The sequence below is a fragment of the Hemicordylus capensis genome, chromosome 2 (assembly GCF_027244095.1).
Source record: "Hemicordylus capensis ecotype Gifberg chromosome 2, rHemCap1.1.pri, whole genome shotgun sequence".
NCBI lineage: Eukaryota > Metazoa > Chordata > Lepidosauria > Squamata > Cordylidae > Hemicordylus > Hemicordylus capensis.
Genome location: NC_069658.1, coordinates 119,015,374 through 119,037,834, shown reverse-complemented (window position 1 = coordinate 119,037,834; position 22,461 = coordinate 119,015,374). Strand labels below are relative to the sequence as shown.

General features: G+C 43.6%; 1 long non-coding RNA gene across 1 annotated transcript in view; it reads right to left on the bottom strand.

Moving 5' to 3' along the window:
* LOC128348078 (uncharacterized) overlaps positions 1 to 16,076 on the bottom strand; it is a 43,133-nt gene extending 27,057 nt beyond the window's left edge. The window contains exons 1-2 of the long non-coding RNA XR_008317911.1: positions 16,009 to 16,076; positions 11,898 to 11,943 (exon numbers count right to left, since the gene is read on the bottom strand). This is a non-coding gene — a long non-coding RNA (uncharacterized LOC128348078). The remainder of the gene's footprint in view (positions 1 to 11,897; positions 11,944 to 16,008) is intronic.
* Between the last annotated feature and the right edge of the window lie 6,385 nt (positions 16,077 to 22,461).

Below are 22,461 nucleotides of genomic sequence, written 5' to 3'. Positions count from 1 at the left end.
AGACTGACAAATCTTCACAGTTAGATTAGGTCAGTCACAAACATGTGAGTGAAGCAGAAATGGAATGAGGGCAATTCTTAACAGATGGCCAGCATGATCCACTCTGTCATTCATTTTATGAGCCCCTATGATATTCCTGCACTGGGAATGCAGATGAAATGGGGACTGGGAATTGGAGGGCTCTCACATTTGAGATGGAGTTGGGTCCCTGGAGCCACAGGAGTAAATGTGTAGATGGGTTACTGCTACCAATCTGGCACACAGGGCAGTGTGGACTTTGCCAGGTTTCATAGATAAAACTGAAACTGGTTTTTGCATTTTCATGGGCCTGTAAAATGAAAGAAAAAGATGCATTATTTTGAATGTGTTTTGAGTGTTAAAATTTATTATTATTATTATTATTATTATTATTATTATTATTATTATTATTTTATTAAATTTATACCCCGCCCAAACTTACGTCTCTGGGCCACTTTTTTGCTCCCTTAATTGCTCTTTTGAGAGACCTGCACTCACATTCTTTCTCAGCAAAAATTAGCTGGGAACTGGTTTAGATAATACTTAATCTGCTGGTCCGAATCCATAGGATAAGGATGTGCATGCACCATGAGTATGCACCACTGAAAAACCTTCAGTGTGAGCGTAATTTCTCTTGGTGCTGTGCTGCAATTTTCCCAGAGCCAGCTGGGGCTTTTATGAGGAGAGGAGAGCTGGTCTTGTGGTAGCAAGCATGACTTGTCACCTTAGCTAAGCAGGGTCTGCCCTGGTTGCATATGAAAGGGAGACTAGAAGTGTGAGCTCTGTAAGATACTCCCCTCAGGGGATTCAGGGGATGGAGCCGCTCTGGGGAGAGCAGAAGGTTTCAAGTTTCCTCTCTGGCATTTCCAAGATAGGGCTGGGAGAGATTCCTGCCTGAAACCTTGGAGAAGCCACTGCCAGTCTGTGTAGTCAGTACTGAGCTAGAAAGACCAATGGTCTGACTCAGTATATGGCAGCTTCCTATGTTCCTATGAGTAACAGAGCCAATTTGAGCTTCTGTGACATCTGGAAAGCGTAGTATTTGCTGTGCTTTCCCCACCAAGCGCCACTCGAAAAGTGCTGGGAAGGACCACACTTCCCAGCATTCCTTGCACACCTTCCAAGATAACACTAAGGTTTGAGAGGACCTGTGTGGAGTACTGTATTCAAAGCTCTGCACAGGCCTAAGCAATAACCAGGGAGCCATGTTTCGGGTCACTGGCAGGCGCCACTAGCTCCTGGGCCTTGCAGTGAAGAACACTGATTATAAATCACATTTTAAATAATTAATAAAGAATATTAATTTGATTAATAACTATGTTCCTGCTTCATAGGGATATCCCCCTCTCCCAAAGCCAGGGCCAGCTGATTGGGTCCATCTACTTGCCAAACACGAAATACCATTTAGCTTCAGTGGTGCAAGTTAGTGTTTCAGTCACAGAAGCTGAAATTGACTATTAGGATTGGCTGTAAAAGTGCCATATAAACAATTAATTATGAATGAACATTATGCCACAGAAGCCATAGAATTCTGTGATTGCTTTGTAATTAATTTGATACTTGCTGGGGGGGGCGGATTGAACTCCCCACAAACAACCATTTTTATTTTTATTTTTGGCCTAAGAAGACATTTAAAAAATCTCTGGCTCCATTACCAGACTTTAGATTCAGTTAACTTGCAATTGGGTTGAAAATCTCCCACACTTAAAAGAAAATTAAAAATAGAGGAGGGTTTTTTGTTTTTTTTTAAAGAGAGATTAAATTGCTGACAAAAAACGGGACATGTTTTGTTTTAGAACCGCTGCTGACTGTTAACAATGTAAACATGGCTTTGGTTTCACCTAATTTGGATTTCATTGCTTCATTAATGATGCTTATATAATATGGCCACAAAAAGAAGCTGTAAAGCTGTTAATGTTTTCATTCCTTCCAAGGGCTGAATATCATGTGATCTGGGAGATCCATGAACATGAAACTCCAGCAGTATAAAAAAAAGGGGAATATCAGGAAGGCATATGTTGATTCAGATTAGGATCACAGCTCAGCTGAAGGGATGGTTAACCCTTTCTCTTTCTGATAAAATCACACCCAATATCTTGAGTGTGACAAGATCATCACAATAGCTTGAGGGCCATTATCAGTGAGGGAGGGTTAAAAAAAACCACCACCCTCCTGCAGTACCCACAGGGGCCAAGCGGGGGAGCAATCCTCCTGCATTAAGTGCCACAGTACCAATGGGATTCCTCCCTCTGCACATTGCTGAGATTTTTCTTTTTTCTTTTAGAGGAAGATCCTAGTCATGGAGCTTCCATGTCTCATTCTACCTTGGCCTCTAGTCAGGGGAGTAGTAAACCCATGGTGGACTGTGTTCCCTCCATCATCCCGTTGCCACTTGTTTGTGGGGGCAGGCACTAGCCCCTCACACCATCCCCACCTTGCTGCGTAGTGCAGCCTCCATCCTCCTTGCCACTGCTGCCATTACACTCCCCACTTTTTCAGGGAGAGCAGGGGGTGCCATGCGTCCTTGCTAACACAAGAGAGATGCATCCCATTCCTTCACTTGCCACTCCAAGAACCTGCCCAGAGTTGCCAGCAGACTCTTGGAGCAGTGAGTGAGGGGAGTGAAGGGACAGAGGTGCAGCTAGGTAATTTTGGGCTTTGGGCCTAATCTGTTTATGCACCTCACCCCCACACAAAATAAGCATCCTTTCTCTGTGTGTGTATATATATATATGTATATGTATATATATATATATAACCACAAACCCACAAGTCTGGGCCAGAGTTCATTTGGGGATAAGAGGAATACACAACCCTGAAAATGAACCGCACTGCCTATTGAGATCATCTGGAGATGTTTGTCTGCTGTTGCCATTGGCTCGTCTGGTGGCTACTCAGGGATGGGCCTTCTCCGTTGGTTCCCCGAGGCTTTGGAACGCACTCCCTAGTGAAATAAGAGCTTCTCCATCTCTGACAACTTTAAAAAAGTCTTTAATGACACATCTGTTCACCCAGGCTTTTAACTGATATTGTTTTGATTGTTTTAGTGTTGTTTTTAGAATATTGTTTTAAAAGTTTAAACTGTGTTTTAAATTTCTTGCTTTTAAATTTTCTGTTTTTGTTTTTAATTACTGTTTTACTTTTTAATCTTTGTAAAACACCCAGAGACGTAAGTTTTGGGCGGTATAAAAATATGTTAAATAAATAATAAATAAATTAATTTTAAAAAACCCCACCCATTTGTTTGTTTATTTGTATGTAACAGTTAGTTCCACTTTCACCAGATGTGAAGAACTCTTTGGACAGAGAACACTCTTTCCGGCAGCTTTAGTGCAGTAGGGAAAAATTCATGAAAAATCTCAGGATTGATCAGTTTCCTTGAAATAAAAATAGTCCTGCCATCTCGGACTACTACATTTGCGCCGAATTTCAGAACTCTAGGCCAAAGTATTGTGGAAACAGAAAAAGGACCCTCTTTTCCCTCAAGGAAAATCATGGGGCCCTCTAAGAGAGTGGGCACACTGACCTAGGCCCCCAGGTCCATGCTTAACAGCTCCCCTGTGAAGGGATGACATGCATGGCACCCCACCACTTGCTTCAGAACAGCAGGGAGTGCAGATTAAGAAGGAGGTGGCAGTGGCAACAGGCGGAGGAAGGAAGTGGTCGCAGCGACGGTAGTAGCAGGAAGTGGTGGCAGCCAAGGAAGTGGTGGCAGAAAGAAGGAAGTGGTGACTGCGAAAGGAAGAGGAGGAAGGAGGAAGTGGAGTAGGCGGCAGCAGATTGCGGGGACCTGATGGCTCCTGGGGGCATGGTAGCTTGTGTTCACAGGACAAGTGTGAACACTGGTGGCTGTGCCCCTGCCTCTAGTGAAGAAGCCCAATGCTGCAGTATGAGAAAAAGACACTAACATGCAGGATAAAAACTGCTTTTAATATTGTATCACATGGTAGGGCACAGGACTGGAGTGAGGCCATAGCTCAGTGATAAAACACAGGCATGCAAAAGGTCACAGTTCAATCCCCAGGACCTGCAGGTAGGAAAGACCATTCTTGATACCCTTCTGAGTCACTGCCAATCAATGCATGGGCAGGGGCTTGATGATGGTAAAGATTTACTTTCCTCTGCAGGGACTATAGGGCCATAGCCCTGCACACCAAAATTGCTGGTTTGCGATCTGTCTTTAATTGCATGGCTGGATTTTTCTGAACTCACACACAATGCCCTGCCCACCTGGCCTGACTGAACCCCTGTCCATCTGTGATTTAACCTTGGCTTTTCATAATAGCTATATTGGCATCGCTGTTGCTAGCCTTGACCTCGCCTAGGCACATCTTTCCAAATGTATGGGAAACAGATTAGTCATTCTGATTGGGTGTATTCCTGGTGCCACAAGATTGCTGGTAGGATTGCAAAGGATTGGGCTATACCACTGGGTATTTACTGCCTCTGGGCATGCACAGATTCTCTCAGAATAGACAAAGTTCTATCAACCAATGGGCATGGAAGGTACTTTCTTTTAAGCAGCAAATACCTGGAGCCAAGGATAGCAAGGTCAAACCTCCTCCCACAGATAAGAAACCTAGAGTTATTCAGAGTCAGTCATACTAGAACCTACAAATTGCCTGTATTGCCCCTGCTTTCCCCTTTGTTTTAGGAGAAATGCCTAGAGAACCCCTGAAAGGAACTTAATATCCAGTAGCCCCACCATGGTGCCAAACCTTTTGTTTAAGACTATCCTTTATATTCAGGATAATGCCCCCAGACCACTGTGTTGCTACAACACACCCACTTGCCGCTTTTCCCTTGGGGTACCCGTATGTTTTTGAACCAGCACACACAGAGCCGGGTCTCACAATCAGTGAGACCCGGTTCTGGAGAGTGCGCGGGGAGGGTGGGCTAAGCCCACTCTCCCCGCACACGAACATGGAGGAAGCCCTGGGCAGCCACACTGGCCGCCCACACATGATGGAGCCAACGGGGGCTGGGGGGAGTGGGGGCCAATTGGTATGCTGGCGAGACCCCTGGAGCCGGGAGTCGGCTTTTCGCCTCCCCTCTGGGGGTCTCCTCGTGAGTAACCTCACCGTGGAGCCGTGCTGCAGCTACTCACGATTTTAAAAACCGGGTTTGCGGAGTGCTCGCTCCGCAAACCTGATTTTAGGGGAGTGGTACTTGAGCGGGTTACCTGCTCTAGAACGACCGGGCTCACAGCTGAGCCTAGTGGTTCACACGACTGCAGAAAATCGGGCTAGCAGAGGCTAGCCCAATTTTCTGCAATCGTGTGAATAGCCTCATAGTTTGTTGTTTTGCTGTTGCCACCATCCCAAAGGCATCTCACTCTGTCCATGCACATAGAGAACTGGTCTTTTGCATGGGACATTTTGGTTTTGCTCTTCCCTTTCCCCCTGGGAGAGCCTTTGGTGTGCCTCCCTAAAGCAGCAAGAGCTCAGCCTTCAGTAAAGGTAAAGGTAAAGTGTTCCATCAAGTCGACTTTGACTCCTGGTGCCCACAGAGCCCTGTGATTTTCTATGGTAGAATACAGGAGGGGTTTACCATTGCCTCCTCCCATGCAGTACCAGATGATGCTTTTCAGCATCTTCCTATATTGCTGCTGCCCAATATAGTACCAGCGGGGATTCTGCATGTTAGTCAAGCATGTTATTCAACCTTCTGCATGTTAGTCAAGCATTTCCCCTCTGCGTAGGCACATTGATTTGCGCCCTGGCCTGGAGTCTATCTCTACCTCAGCAATCTGTAACTAAAGGACTACACCTCCGTCCTTTTTAGGAAGGAAGCCTGCATCTGTGATCCTAGAAACCTGATCCTTGACCTAGGAGATAGAGCCAATAGCTAAAGATCTGTGTCTCTGTCCTTGCTCTCTTTCTTATCCATTACCCCCAACTCTATCTCCTGGCCTTCAGGGCTAACTCTTGAACGTGTATTGGAAGCAACTCAGAACCATTAACCTCTTAAGTGAAGATCATTGAGATCATTGCCAGCAACAATTCTGAAGCACTAAGCATCACTTGTACTTCACAAATTTCTGTTCTTCAATAAAACTCAGCTTGGCTTTTATGCAACCTGTCTGTTCTCTATTGTGTCTTTCTGACAGTCCTAATATTAGGGTATCCTACCTACAGTCATTTTTCCTGGTATCGTGGTTGATAATTTTGCTCTATGCCAGTTTGCACCAAAAATGAGTTAATTTCCCACATTAAGCCAAAAACATAGTCATGGAGGGTGGTAACTACCATATTTCAGAGAAAACCTGGTTAACACACATCAAAACAGCAGTTTGATCATGTCACTGATCCAGCTATGAACTAAAGGTTTTCTGTACATCTACTAACATGGCTATACCATCCCAAGAGGACCATGTGAATCAGCTCCTATTCAGACATGCATTAAAGCAGACAATGCTACAGGTGTTGTATAATTTCCTATGGACAGCGGATGTCTACAGCTGTACTGCATACAGTACTTGGTTCTATGGTACGAGCAGTAGAATGCCTTACATTTGGATACCTAGCCATCTATATGATTCAATTTTTTTAATTTTTAAAAAATATTAATGTGTTTTTATCTATTTTAACTTCTTATGTATTTTAAATGTTTTATATTTTATATTATGTTTTAATTCTGTAAGCCACCTAGAGATTTCAATATTAGGCGGTACAGAAATTCAATAAATAAACAAACGCTGAATGCAAAAAACAAACAAAAAAGAAATCTTTTCTTGAAAGTTAGAGGAAATACTCTTGATAACTGGATTGTACAAATGGGCTGAACTGCTGAATTTCACTTTGGAAATAGGCTAGCAAAATTGGGATCATCCCCCACCCCACGGTTTCTACCAAAGTTTGATGGAACTGTTTCCAGAATTGCTTTTCTAGTCTCTGACATGGAAGGATGCAGAACAGCCTAGGCTTCTGTGCATATCTAGAGAGGACAAATAAGACCCCCACCATGGATGAATTTTGTCATGATGTTGTCAATTTGCAACATCATGATTCTCAATTGAAGGTTCAGGAAGCCTCTATGCATGCATGGCAAGGCCTACTGAAACCCAGAAGCTTCCAAAACCTCTTCAGTTGAGTTCCTTGACAAATCTGCCAAGAGAGACTGAGAATCTGTTGTCAATCCCAATTTTGACCAGAATTTTTGGTCAAAATCTACTTGCTTCATCTTCACTGTATGCCCATTGGAAGCTGCCATAAACTGAGTACGCCATTGGTCCATCTAGTCCAGTAGTATTGTCTTCTCTGACTAACACAGCTCTCCAGGATCTCAGGCAGAGGTCTCTCTCATAACCTATTACCTGATCTTTTTATTTCTAGCACATGCTATTACCTGATCTTTCATATACTCTTTTACCTTGCAGGGGGGACTGGAAATTGAAGCTGGAACATTCTGCAAATTTATTATTTATTCACCCAGTCAGACAGGTGTTATTGACTGGTTTGTTTTATCCAGACATCGAGTCCTTCCCAAGGACCTGGGATGGCTGAATTTTATTCTCAATGTTGTTGCTGTTGTTATAGATATCGTCACAGAATATAGGCTGTTCCTAGTAAAGTTGCTTGATTGATGGTCATTATTTTCCTGGTCTTACGATCTAGTGTCTCTAGCTCAGCCTGGGTCCAGTCTATTATTCCTGCAGTGTATCTGATAACAGGTATAGCCCAGGTGTTTATGGCTTGTATGGTGTTCCCACCATTGAGTTTGGACTTGAGGATTTTTCTAACTCTCCTGATGTGTTCACTTCCAATTTTTCTTTTAACTTCAGTGTGTGTGATGTTATCAGCCTGGAGAATGCCCAAGTAGTCAAGTCAAGTCAAGTCAAGTTTTATTTACGGTCCTAGACCAAACAATCCATGCATACAAATAGCAGAACAATTTATAAAAACTCTATAGGTTCTCATTATACATCTTAAAAGCAATATAACAAAATTTAGCTACAGAGTTAAAATTAAAAACATTTTCATCAGAGAGTAAAAATTTAACAATTTGTTCAGCAGATCGGTCTGTCTGTTTACAGACCAGAGGTAGAATTAAGTGCTCCCTTGATTGCCTATGTATTTTACAGGATAATAGAATATGCTCAATAGATTCTATTTCCCCACTGCCGCATCTGCAGAAGCGTTCTTCCAGGGGAACACCATTGTATCTCCCGGCTAATAGTGCAGAGGGAAAAGAATTTGTTCTTGCCCTTGTAAATGCCCACCGGAATTTGCTGAGTGTAATATGGGACAAATAATTTGCTGGTGAAAGATCCCATCTAGTTCTTACTCCTTTATAGAATTCTGTCAAAGAGGCCCAGTTATTTTGCAATTCAATATCTGTCAAACGCTGTTTTACTATTCTTTTAGCATTTCCCAAGTCTAACTCCAACAGTTGTTCAGGGTCTATTCCTAGAGCAGCAAGCTTTTTACTAACTACAGTGCGCCACTGCGGTTGTGGGTTTAACGATAGAAACTGAGGAATTAGGCCCACCGGGCGTAGGTGGACTCTCAACCAAAAGTAAATGATTAATAGCCAGGCACGAGATTCGATCTTTATGAGGCCGGCCTCCATACGCAGTATTACATTTGCGGTGCATCTTGTTGTCCCAAAGATAGCTCTCAAGAAACCGGATTGAATTCTTTCAAGCATATCAAAGTTCGCATAAGGTCCCAATTGGATCCCGTACAACAGCTGAGGGATAACCTTTGCTAAATATAGTTTTAAAGCCGCAGGAATAAAACCTGCTCCCTGCGTTCTGAAAAATCTGTTAATTGCCACCACACTGCGTTTTGCTGAGTCAGCTACCATTCTCATATGTGCCGCTTTCCCAGCATTTTGTTGAAAAACCACCCCAAGATATTTTATTTGATTGACCTGTTTTAATTTATGTCCATCCAAGGTCCATGTAAATTTCCTTGGTTTATTTTTAAAGCACATAATTTTAGATTTGTTATAATTGATCTTCAAGTGTTCCTCTTGGCAATATGATCTTAGAACGTCTAAAGCTCTTTTGAGCCCGACCCTGGTTTGAGATAAAATAACCGCGTCATCCGCGTACATCAGGATCGGGATCTTTTTGTTGGCTAATTTAGGTGCATGGATATCAACATTTTGCAGCCGTTTAATCAGATTGTTAATGTAAAGATTGAATAAATAAGGGGCCAACACACACCCTTGCCGCACACCTTTCTCTGTTGGAATTGAATTGGTGAAATTGCCGGCAGTGTCTAAACGTACTCTTAAAGAGGAGTTCTCATGGAGCTTGATGAGCAATAATAAAAGCCTTTGATCTATAGATGTACTAGCCAATTTAGTCCATAGTAAACTCCTTGAAATTGAGTCAAAGGCCATTTTAAGATCCACGAAAGCGGCGGACAGTGGTCTTTTATGGACCCTAACTTGTTTGTCCACAAGTTGTTGTAAAATTAAGCAATGGTCCATAACCGATCTATTCGGTCTAAAACCTGCTTGCTCATCATGGATTATATGCTCCTGCTCCATCCAAGAGCAAAGTTTTACACACAGATGTTTGGCGTACAATTTACTTATTATATTCAAAAGGCTAATTGGCCTGTAATTAAAGGGATCCTCCCTATTGCCTCTTTTATAGATCGGGACCACCATGGCTGAGCCCCACTGCTGAGGGAATTGTGCAGTTTGATCTATATAGGTGAACAAAAGAGCCAATGCTGGAGCCCACCAGTCTATATGAGCCTTTAATAGTTCTGGAGGGATGTAATCGTTCCCGGGTGCTTTTCCACCCTTCAGTTGCATAATTAGTTGTTCCACCATAGGTGGAGACCGTAGGCCAGGAAGGTAAAGTATCTATATGTAGGTCAATCTGGGGTTTAAATGTGTGGTTGCTATAAAGTTCCCGAAAGTGTGATTCCCATAATTCAGGGGCAATTGGACAGGCCTGTTCTGAGTTTACCTTGTTTTGGGATAATGAAATCAGCCTCCAAAAATGTGTTAAATCGTTTTTCCTGGCTGCTTCTATCAGAGATAACCATTCCTTTTGAGTTGCAGTCATCTTCTTAGTTCTAAGAAGAGCTTTATACTCCTTTTTCTTTTTAGACAGTTCTAATTGTGTATGTGTAGATGGAATGCCCAAGTATTTGTAAGGTTCTTTCTCTTCCAGGTTCTTGATCTTGCTTCCATTGGGCAGTTCTATTCCTTCTGTTTTTCTTATTTTCCCTCTGTTCATTATTAATGCAGCACACTTGTCTAGTCCAAACTCCATTGCTATATCGCTACTGAATATACGGACAGTGTTTACCAGTGATTTGATTTCTGACTGGGACTTTCCATACAACTTCAGATTGTCCATGTACAGCAGATGGTTGATTTTACTTGATGTTTTAGATGTTTGGTATCTGAGGCCTGTTTTGTTTAGTATTTGTGAAATTTGAATCATGGCAATTACAAACAACAGAAGGGATAGTGAGTCCCCTTGGAAAATACCTCTTCTAATGCTAACCTGTCCAAGTGTCTCACCATTGATTGTTAACTGCGTTCTCCACATGCTCGTTGCTTTTTAAAATAAATATCTGAATGTTTTTGCTGACACCAGTTGTTTCTAAATATTTCTTGTTTACACAGTCAGACAGGTGTTATTGACTGGTTTGTTTTATCCAGACATCGAGTCCTTCCCAAGGACCTTGGATGGCTGAATTTTATTGTCAATTGTTATAGATATCGTCACAAAATATAGGCTGTTCCCAGTAAAGCTGCTTTTTGTAATTGGCTGATGGTGATTTCTGTGGCCCCTATGGTGTTGAGGTGCTCTTCAAGGTCTTTTGGAACTGCACCCAGGGCGCCAATTACCACTGGGATTATTTTGGTCTTTTTCTGCCACAGCCTTTAATTTCAATTTGTAGATCTTTGTATTTGGTGATTTTTTCTATTTCTTTTTCTTCTATTCTGCTATCCCCTGGTATTATTATTATTATTTTATTGCATCTATATCCCGCTCTTCCTCCAAGGAGCCCAGAGCGGTGTACTACATACTTGAGTTTCTCTTTCACAACAACCCTGTGAAGTAGGTTAGTCTGAGAGAGAAGTGACTGGCCCAGAGTCACCCAGCTAGTATCATGGCTGAATGGGGATTTGAACTCGGGTCTCCCTGGTCCTAGTCCAGCACTCAAACTACTACACCACGCTGGCTCCCTATACATAATAAAGTATGTGATCTGCCTCCCCCAGCTGCAGGTGATGTGAACTTTACCATAGTCTAGATTCCCTAACTAAAATTTACAGGTAAGTTTATTCACTTTAGCAACACCCTTAGGATAGCTTATAATCACCTCCATTTTTTTTCTTGTAATCCCAACCAACTCTGTGAGATAAATTGAGCTAATAGAGGGTGACTGCCCAAGGCTTCCCAATGAGTTTCATGACAGAGCAGGGTTAAACCCAACAGAATGCACATCTGTCATTCACATGTGTTAACTGAGAGAAAGACCGGTGTGAAAACAGAGGAACCTGTGGTGTAGCTAAAATTGAATAAGGTGTGTGTGTGATGTCTCAGGGCCTCTGAGGGAGAGGGGACCCACCAACTGAGCAACAGCTTGCTCTACACTCCCAACCCCTGCCCCAGGTCTCTCTGAAAAAGAAGGTGGGGAGGAGCAGGAGCCCATCTCCACTTTCTGCCCCTAGGCCCACCCCAACTTTGCTAAGACTCTGAGAGTGCTTGTGGGACTGCGTAAAGTGTAAAGCTGCTCTAATTAACAGCTTTTTTTTCAGTGCCAGGACTCCATCCTGAAACATATGATGTCACAGGACAAAGGCAATCTGTCTTATTATGTGTAGCATGTCTCCTCCTTACTGCATGTTTAAGGGAAATAAATGTTCTAGCTCTCTGCTGAATACAGAGACTTTACCTGGATCAAGCTTCCCTGTCACAAATGGTTTCTTCCTTTGTCAGCCCTACAAAGGAACACAGAAGGCATTGCTTTAATCCACAATCACTGGTGTGGTCCCCACCCCCCTACCCCCAGTGGAGAGGCTTTTCTGTTTCTCAGGAGTTCATAAGAGTCTTTTCTCAGGGCTTTTGGCCCCCACCCCACCCTGCTGCCACACCCAGTCTTCCAGCAAATACTACCAGTTAAAGAGATGCCGCCAATTCCACTCTGGTAAGATGCTTGTTGTCAAAGAGAAGCCAATCACAATAATGTCAATAATAATGCCAATATTTTACCTAGATATCAGACAGATCCCAAAGAGATGTCAATAATTCCACCTGGGCAATATGCTGATAAATGTTTTTACCTCAAAATCAGTCCAATATATGCTTTGGATAAAACCTGGGGCAAAGAGGCACCTCAGCAACAGAACACCTGCAGCATGGATGTAAGGTATGAAAACAGTGGGATCCAAGGTGCCACGGCATTATATCATCAAAGCACTGCAGAGTAGTGTGGACTGGCAGCCTCCTAGAAACAAAGCTATAACGGAAAGGAATGGGGGAGTCTTAAACTGAGAAGGGAGAGCAATTGACTCATGCTAATGGATACATATGCAATATTAAATGAAATTGAACTGCACCTTCTTTGCAAGGTGGCACATAGGGGTGAAGCGTCTGTGTACCATGGGATCCATTTCAAGAATGGTGTGGGAGAGGGCAGAAATCCGCTGCACCATTCCAGTTCTGCCTAATGGTGGTTGAGCTCCTAATTCACGGAGCACTGTGTAAAATATTTACCTATGCCTCTTTAGCAAGGCTCCTTGTGAGACTTCAAGGGAGTACATAGCCAAAGGGAGTTCCTTTATACCAATTAAATGGAAGCGTATTAGAAGGAGAGCAATTTAGCACACTCGCTCCTTGCAGTAAGCTCTGTGCTTAAACACCTCAATGGGGCTCTTTTTAATGAAGAATCAACTGGCCTCCCATGCACCTGAGGAGGATTGCTGGGCCTAGAGTCCTGAATTTCCCTCAAAGGAAGGAAATAGGTGTGCAGCAAAGTGTCCAGCTGTATGATATATTTGGGTTATGCTCAGGCTGAACTGTAGTGGGAAAGAGAATGGGCGGACACGTGTGGATAAATATTTTTTCCTCTGAGCTGGTAATGGGTGTTCGCCATCTTGACACAAATGGAGGCTTATCAAAAGCTTGGCTGTGTATGAAGTATTCTCTCTCCCCCTTCTTGTGTTCTTTCTCATATTCACTTTTTATTCCAAATCCTTTCCCAAACACAGCCTTGTAGTTAGATCTCCTTTGTTTTTCTATGGCTTTCTACAGCAGCTTACACAAAACCATTGTTCTCCTCCCTGTAACCAAATCCAGATATTGGCCTCCTCTGTTCCGTGATCTTCCTTTTGCGTCTGATATATTACTTCTGAATGCTGTTAATGTAGGACAGAGAACAGATGAGAACTATTTCTCAAACAAATCTATGTTCTCTTTTGTGACTCTTTTGTTTGATTTACAGATAGGCATTTCAGTTATCATTCTTAATGCTGATTTACTGAATCTATTTTTTTTAAGTATGCATCTAAGGTTTTTCAACTATCTACGTGAGAATAGAAAGTGTAAACAGCAAGTGAGGACAAGTGTGTAAAGTGGATAATACACAGATATCCTGTGTGATCAGTCACAAAACACATACTGCTGTACACATGGGGTGTTGTGATTGCACTTCCTGGTCTCATCCCCACACTGCACCAGCCCTCCATGTGTCGGAGATCCTAGCTGCTCAGGAACCTACACATGTACATCCCAATTTTTGTAAAATCTGTCTGCGTGATTGGTACCTTTGGGGGGGGAAAGGGGTACAGATCCCATGTCCAGGCCCCTGCGCAGCAAAGAGTCAAACCATTAACATTTTGGTTTAGGTTTTGGTACAGGTTCATCAGCATTTTAAAACTTTCTGGTTCAGTTCTAGTTCACACACTAACTTTAAAAAGTCATATTGTAACCCGTTCAGAAACTTTGATCCAGTTTTGAACCGGCGTAGATACATTTCAAGCAGTATAATATAGAACTCTTGTGCTTATAACACAGCTTAGGGGTGTGCACAAAATGGATTTTGCATTCTGTTTCAAGCTCAAAATGAAATGCAGATGGCCGAAACGTTCTGTCAAAACAACCGGTCCAACTGGTTGTTTTGATGGAACAAACTCAAAATGTTTTTGAGTTTTTTGGCCATAGGGAACAATGGGGAAACTCAAAACATACCGTTTTGAGTTGCTCCTAGGGTAGCTCCTAGGGACATCAAAGCGGGTTGAGTGGTAGTGCATGATGGGTGCTACCTATCTTCCAACCCTCAAAAGGAATGGGAAAGCAGACAATTTCTAACAAAATGTTAATCTTTTCCCCAAACCCCCATAGGATCCTTAAAGGTTAAAATTTGTTTAAAATCTCCTGCTTGCCTATTTCTTTTGTGGGTTGGGTGGTAGGTAGCACTCACCATGCCCACTTTGGTGTTCCTAGGAGCTATCCATGGGGAACAATGGAATGTTTTGAGTTTTCCCATTGTTCCCTATGGCTGGGGAAAGCTGCACTCACAGAGTGCACTGCACACAAGTTTTGCATGGCAATTAGCAATGGAGGATACCTGAAGGTGCCTGAGGGAATCTTATATTCGAGGGCAGCAGCAGGAGTAGCTGGTGGAAGCGGGTGTTCTCTACCACCTAGAATGGCTGCTTGTTCAAAGTGATCATCTTGGCAATTGCGTGGGTGATGAGATGAGGCTTTGCGTGATAAGACCGGTTGCCCACCAACTACACCCACCACACAGGCAACTTCCACTGCTTGGGAGCAGAAGTAGATGTCTTGCCACTAATCAAGGGTACACCAGGCCTATTGTGCCAGCAGGAGGAGCCCCTGCCCCCGGATGCTGTAATTGCATGTGCTTCAGCATCTCCGACATCCCAAGACACTTAGCGTCCTTCGCCTTACTGACCTGAGACCTGCAGTGGGTGCAGACAGCATAGGTTGAGTCATCAGGGCAGAGCTCAAAGTGGTTCCACATCATGCTGCTTTCTCAGCCAGCCTGGCCCCATTTTATTGGGGTTTCAGGTTCCTTCTGGGGGCTGCCACCACCACTGCCCTCAGTCTGGGGCTGAGAAGGTCCAGGAAGTGGAATGAGTTCTGTCTGCTCAGTCCCAGCCCAGGGGGTCACATGCCAAAAGGGAGTGGGGAGGATGATGATACTGATCTGGCTGGGCTAGCAGCCAACACAATCCACTCCGCTGCTAAAGGAAGAGCTTCTTCTCTGATAGGGGAGGACCTCTCCTCTAATTCTAGCTCAGCTACCAAAGACAAGCCTGTGTGCAGGCACAGCAGTGTGGACTACTCAGGAAGTAGGTCCCTCTTGCCATCGCCCTCCACAACCAGCATCACCCTCTCTCTGACTACCAGCCTTTCACTCTCTTGGATATCTTGGTTTTTTAAAAAAAGTTCAAGCCGTAACTCTTATGTGGTGTGCGGGGGAGAAGAAGCACCTTTGAGGCAGGTTCAGGGTTGGTCTATTTATGCTGTTTGTGCCACAGACAGCACTGTGCTATAGTAGTGCACACACAGAAGTGCACATACAAAAGCTAGAAAAATTAAATCCCCCCAAATAAAGAAGTAGATTTTATTTGGGGCTGAGTAGGTTTGGAGGGGAGCAAGCAACCATGGGGTAAGTCGAAGGGAAGGGAAGGGGGATTACTGTGGCCTCTCCTAACCCACTCATCCTGTCCTACAGTCCTACCTATTACCTAATCCCTTTCCCAAACTAGTCCCTATTTAAGGAACTCTAACCTGACCGGGGGAGAGATGGAGTGGAATTACTTTCTGGCCTCTTCCGCTGGAGTCTGGCCAGGTGGTGCTCTCAGAAGCACTCTAGCACACTGGGACTCAGCAGCTGGGGCGGGTGGGTGCCAGGTGGGCACCTACCCACCCCAAAAATTAAAAAAGAAAAAGCTGGTGGGGGAGAACCAAAAACCACCAGGGAAACAGAGAGAACCTAGCAGGCTGGGCACCAGACAGAAGTAACAGAACACACCAACCTATAAAGACAAAAAGTGTTTGAAGTCCAATCCAGGCACACAACAGCAGCAAAGGTACGCTGGGGCTGCAAAAAACAAAACAAAACAAAAAACAGTCAGCACAGGACCCCAATTATGAAAGCCACCAGGGTCTGCCTACAACAAGAAGAAAATCCACAGAAGAAGAAGAAATTCACAGCAAAGCCACTGGAGCTGCTGGTACAATTTTTAAAAAGAAGTTGGGGGGGGGGAGCAGTTGGCTGGCACTGCGAAAAAGAAAAAAGAGAAACAGAAGCCAGCACTGTAGACACTCTGTCTATATTTCTCTCCACTGGGCCAGGCAGGCCAGGCCACCACCACCAATCTGCTCTGCTCTGCTCTCTGCTGCAGTCAATCTCTGATTCTTCCTCTGATGTATCCTCTTCAAGAGAGGCACACTAAACGGCTCTCTCTGCCTCCCAGTCCCCTTAAATATATTTTGAAACTCCCTCCTTTGGTTCCCCCACTTCTCCCCTGCAAGCCAATGGCTGCATGGTTGCCCATGACAACACTTGATTTGTATGATAACAAGCCCACCAAGAAGCAAGGAGATTGTATGCCAATTGAAGATTGGTGCCAGAAAACCAATCAATAAGGGAGAAACAGGTGTCCAAAATGACGTTCGGAACATAAAATGTTCTGATCTAAATAGTTGTTCTGCTCCGAACGTGAAACAGGCCCTTTATTTAAAGGGTGCTCTGTTTTGAGCTGGAAACATTCAAAACAGCGTTTCACCAACGAAATGTCCTGCCCATCCCTAACGCAGCTTTATAAAAGGACTACAATGATAGCTATTTCATTGTATTTGCTATTTTCTTTCTTTAAAACCTATTTTGGTTTTGTATCCAAAAGTGCTTTGTACAAGCAGAGAGCACTTCCGCTCATGCAAGTCTCCCTCTCCCCAATATGCATTGATGCTTCCCTGTTTACACTGAACAGGATGTAAAACAGGGAAATCACCCTATTTCGGATGAATAGTAGAATGGCATCAAGCAAGAACGAAGTGCCAAGGAAACATGATGAGACTCCAACCTGAGTTGTTTCACACAGAGGCCTTCTTTCTGGACAAAGCCTGTGAGTGGGCAAGCTTTTGCTGGGGCATCAAGAGTCCTAGGCCTTGCCTAGCATTTGTCCGTCCTTCCTTCTCAGATAGATCTTGGGGCAGTTCCGGAGGGGGGGCATGGATTTATTTCAGTGAAAATATGTCCAGGATGAGAATGTTAATGTCAAAAAATATTATGATTTGTTTCAAACATCTAACATGTGGGCTGCAGCTTGCCCACCCAGAAAATGCACTTTGCCCTTTCTGGCCTCACCCTCAATTATTTTTCTGGTGTTGTCACTAGACAGATCACTGGGAAATATAATTTCTCCACATACAGTTGGAGCAGAGGGGAGCCCACCACAGCTCAAACAAACCAACAAACAAACCACATAGCCTAGTGCTTAGACTGCTGAACTAGGACTGGGAAGACCCGAGTTCGAATCCCCAGTCAACCATGAAACTCACTGGGTGACTCTGGGCCAGTCACGTATCTCTCAGCCTAACCTACTGATGTGGATGGGGCTTGTTCCTGGGTCCGCTTAACCAATCAGCCAGACACAAGGATTGGGAACTATTAATTGAGGTTTTATTGCTTCTGCAGATAGCAATAGTTAATCAGTAGGCTCATGCTCTCAAACCGATTACAGTTTGGTTACAGGTGCGCCTTACATTTATACAAACAATCTAAATAGTGCTGACACCCTAGACACAGTATGGTGGTCTAAGTATTTAGTACGCATGTGAATGCCTGATTCATTGTTCATCGGATGATTACTCCTTATTTGGTTAGATCCTGTTTTCTAGCCTGGGAAGCTTAGTTAATCATGAGAGGCAGTGATGTCCCTGAGTTTGGGCTAGGTTACTTTAAGCTAGAATGAGGTTTTCTAGGCAAAACTGGAGTTTCTTTGGCTTTCTAGACACATCACTACCTCACAGGGTTGTTGTGAGGATAAAAATAACCATGTACACTGCTTTGAGTTCCTCAGAGGAAGAGTGGGGTATACGTGTAAAAAAATAAAATAAAAATAAACCAGTTACCATGCTGTAGCTGGCCTAGTGACAAAGTACGTGTGTGAAGAGGCTCTGCGGGGATCAGCCAGGAGCTCATGCCCATCTCTCCCATGAGCATGCATGCACTGTTGCGCTACAGGACAAAGACTTCTGAGCACTGGAAACACTCTGCAGGTTCGGAAACGTGTAACTGAGGATCATACATCATGCTTACTTGCCCCATTTCCTGAACTTTTGAGCATTAGCACTGTAGTTCAGTGCTGGAGGAGAGTTGGAACTTTCATTCTCACCTGCATGAGAATGGGTGGTACTTCTATTGTAACTAACAAATGGATTGATCTTCTGCATTCTATGAAAAGGAGAGGGAGGGAGGGAGGGAGAAGGAAGGAAGGCTCCCTGAAAACAGTAGACAAACATCTAAATTGCATCAACTCACACAGTTATTTGGGATTCCCTTCCCTTTATAAATCAATCCTCATTCCTCAGTCTTTGTGAAGCAAAAGAAATTTACTCCATCCTAATATTTGGGTGAGATGTTTTTCAAACATCACGATAAATATTTAATTTGACTATCCAAATAGACCCGCAGTTCTAGCGCTCTTGGACACTTCCACACTCTCCACTTAAAAGCTACGAAGGCTACCACAGACTCTCGAAGGGCATGTGCTCATCTTACAGGGAGGAAAACAACAACACAGAAACCAGCAATGCAGCCTTCCACTTTGTCTCATCAGGTAGAAAAAGATTCTCAACAGAGAAAAAATGAAAGCACAGCTTATAAAGGAAGAAAATGCAGCTACTCTGGTGTTTCCATCTGGGGAACATCCTTGGGGTGTTTAGAGTAGTACCTAGAAGGGATAAAAGCAAATAAACATGATTGGTATGGTTTCATCATCAGCTCTGCCCCCCCCCCCCGCCCTGCTATTGACACTTAGCTTCTAAACACAGCCGTAGGAAGCTATAGATTTAATGCTTCTCACACTGAATGGGGAAGACGAAGGAAAAAAGAGGGAGGGGGCCTGCCTCTCCTCTGGTCCCAGCATTTGAGGTAATGGCCCCTCTGTAGCCACCCAGTAGCTGGATTCAGCAGATGTGAACCTAGATTCGACAAGCCCCTGTCAGGAAAGGATATACTGTAAACCTGAAGTGGCCAACCTGAAACTCTCCAGCTGTTGTTGGACTACAAGTGCCATCATCCCAAGCTGCAATTGCTGATACAGACTAAGGCGAAAACAAACAAACAAAAAACTACTATGCTTAGTCTTAAGAGACCACGACAGGAGGATTGAAATTTTGAGTGTACTCTCTCTCTCTCTCTCTCTCTCTCTCTCTCCCCCCGCCCTCTCCCCCTGGGGACTGTTTTACTTGAAAACTCCCTACTGCAAAGCTGTGATTGGCTGCTTTGCTCTGATATCATGTGCCATTAAAAACATTATAGGGCCAGAACATCTCAATAAAACCTGAATCAAGGCATCAGAAATATGCACGGCACACTGGTGACAGTGCAGCGAGTGTGATGTCACAACATGAGAAATGCTGAGAGGCGCTTAACGGACACGTTGCGAAACTGTGGCAGCATGGAATCTTGAAAATGCCCATTTGACACTCTTGGAATTATTAAATATTTCCAACACCATCTCATCTTTTTCTATGCAAAATGGGGTGGAGTCATGGAACTCTGGGGAAGCATACAGCTGCCCTTTCTCCTAGTACTCCTAGAAATGAGCAAAAGGCTCATTTCAACTTTTGGCGTGAAAGCAGCTGAGATGCTGCTGCACACACAGGTAGAGCAACCCAGGCTCTCCAAAGGAGCTGACTTTATGCAAAACCGGCGATTGCAGTCAAAACACTTACAGCAATCAATTGAAGTTGTTGGTAAAGTTTTTTTCCATGTCCCATAAATTATTGAACAGTTAATTTCGTCTTTGTGCCTCCAAGACATTCTAGCTTAAGGGATGACAGCTTTATCCATTAAAGCAAGCGTGGTGACAGCAGTTCAGTGAGTGCCGAGAGAGCTGCAAGCAAAGGAGGGCCCATTCACAACTGCATTACCACTGAGAAATGCTGGGACGCATCAACATCTTAATCAATATGCAAGAGTCAATTACTGGGAAGCACAAGCTTAAGCAGGGTCTGATTATTAGGTTCACATTCAGGCAGCCAAATGGGTTTAATCAATATGGACCTAAATATCAAGAAGTTTACACATAGCTGCCACCTCCTGATCATTTCACAGTATCTGTCTATTTATCCTACTTGTAATAATGTTGCATTTATCTTCTACCTCCAGGGTACTGCAATGGGCATTCATTTGGTCCCACCATATGCAATTTGTTTCATGGAAAACTCGAACAAGACATTCTTTAAAAAGCCACTCACAAACCACTTAATTGGTGGCCTTATTTTGATGACATCTTTGTACTCTGGACAGATGGTAAGGAAAGTTTAGAGGCATACAGAAACTACATTAACTACATCCCACAATCAAGTTTATTCCAACAGAATTATGGATAATCATCATATCTCTTTCTTGGATGTTCTGCTCACCATTGAGAGCAGCAGTCACTGATATTTACAATGGACCCACTGATATCCTCTGAACTGGACATCCTACCATTCAAAACATCCTAAGAAAAACATCCTAAATAGCTTAGCTGTGAGGATTAACATCATCTACAACAATAAAGATAATTGTTTTAAAAGAACCAATGGACTAAATGTACTGTATATCCTACAAGAGGATATCCCCCAAACACTATCAACTACAACAGACATCAAACAGCTGTATTACCCAGAGGTACCATTATCCATAACAATGATACATCTACTAAAAAATCACCCCACATCCCATTTATGGTTGATTTCCATCCAGTGGTCCCTGACTATCATCTGGCAATCAGAGAAAGCTATGCAGTACTAGCCAATTCAGAATGTCGATCTAAAGCTATCAGTCAATCACCAGTAACAGCATTTGCCATGTTACTAGTGAGAGCAGTGCTTAAACCACCATCAATAACTGAGGATCACATAGCTGTGTTTTCAAATGCTGCATCGCTTATCTTAAAGAGATGGTCACCTTCAGGAGCACTTTGACTGGCAGAACTTATTCTCCAACAAAACATCAGCTGCAGAACCTAAAATGCTTTTTACATCATTGAATGTTAATACCCAGAATGCCATATCCATATTGTTGATCTGCATATTTGCTTTAGAAACCACTCATCTTCAAAATTATCACAAAAATTGGAACAACCAATCACTGAGCATTTTAATTCAGATAATCACCGCCTCCCTTATTTGCCCTTTATTGCCATAGAAATAGCATCTGATTTTTTTTAAGTGGAAACATAACATTTCTGGAGATATAGATTAGATACATCAACACCACATGACCTAAACCTGGAGGATAACACATAAGGGAGCTCTTCTCATGATCACTGAGAAGAGCTCTGGGGCAGTCTGTGGGGAGAGTGGGTTACACTTACCCTCCCTGAAGACAATCGTCTATATTTCCTTGGGCGGGCACATTGCTCACCAGACAACCAGCAGCTGCTTCCTGCAACTCCAGGGGTCGGGGTGCAGGGAAGCGCCATCGTGCGTCACTCCGCCACCCCCCAAACTCCCATAATGCACCTCATGAGTGTGCAGTGCATTATTGGGATTCCCTCTCCCCTGCTTGACACACGATCAAATGCATGAGGTTAAAGGAGTGTTCGCTCCCCTTACCTCATTTAGAAGCAAGGCTACTTAGGCGGGCTTGCCTCCGTGTAGCTGCCAGGATTGGGCCTGATCCCCGTGGTTCACATGTGTGTGCAAAACCGGGCTGCCTCCCTTAGCCTGGTTTTGCACACATGTGTGAATAGCCTCGAAAGCTGCTATAACTGTCAGTTGAGCCCAGTACCTGCCATTCTTGTCAGAACTAGGCGAAGCAGAAGCCAAAATGGTTTGTTTTTTTTTTAAAAAATGTTTTAAAAATTGCCTCCATTCTTCTAGGATCTAGACTGTGCGTGTCTGAATACCATGTCAATGGTTTACGGTTCTAATACAGGTGCAGCCCTGAACATTCTATCACTCTTAAAATCTATAGTATCTATCCAACTACCCACCCACCCCTCTGTTAAGCACCCCCCCCCGTGCAATGTATTGATTTTCTTTTCAGTTTCCCTCACAAAACTGTTGCAAAATTCCCACTATCTCCACCACCTGTGAAAGAAGCAACAAAAATTGTCGGGGTTGGGGTTGGGGGGTTGGACCAGGACTACCCTAATCTGATTTGAAAACAAGTTTTAGAGATTTGGAAAGAAGAAACAAGACAGCCTGTTTAAGTTGTACATATCTAGAAGAGGAGGTAGCTGAGTGCAGAATCACATTTTGCAGAT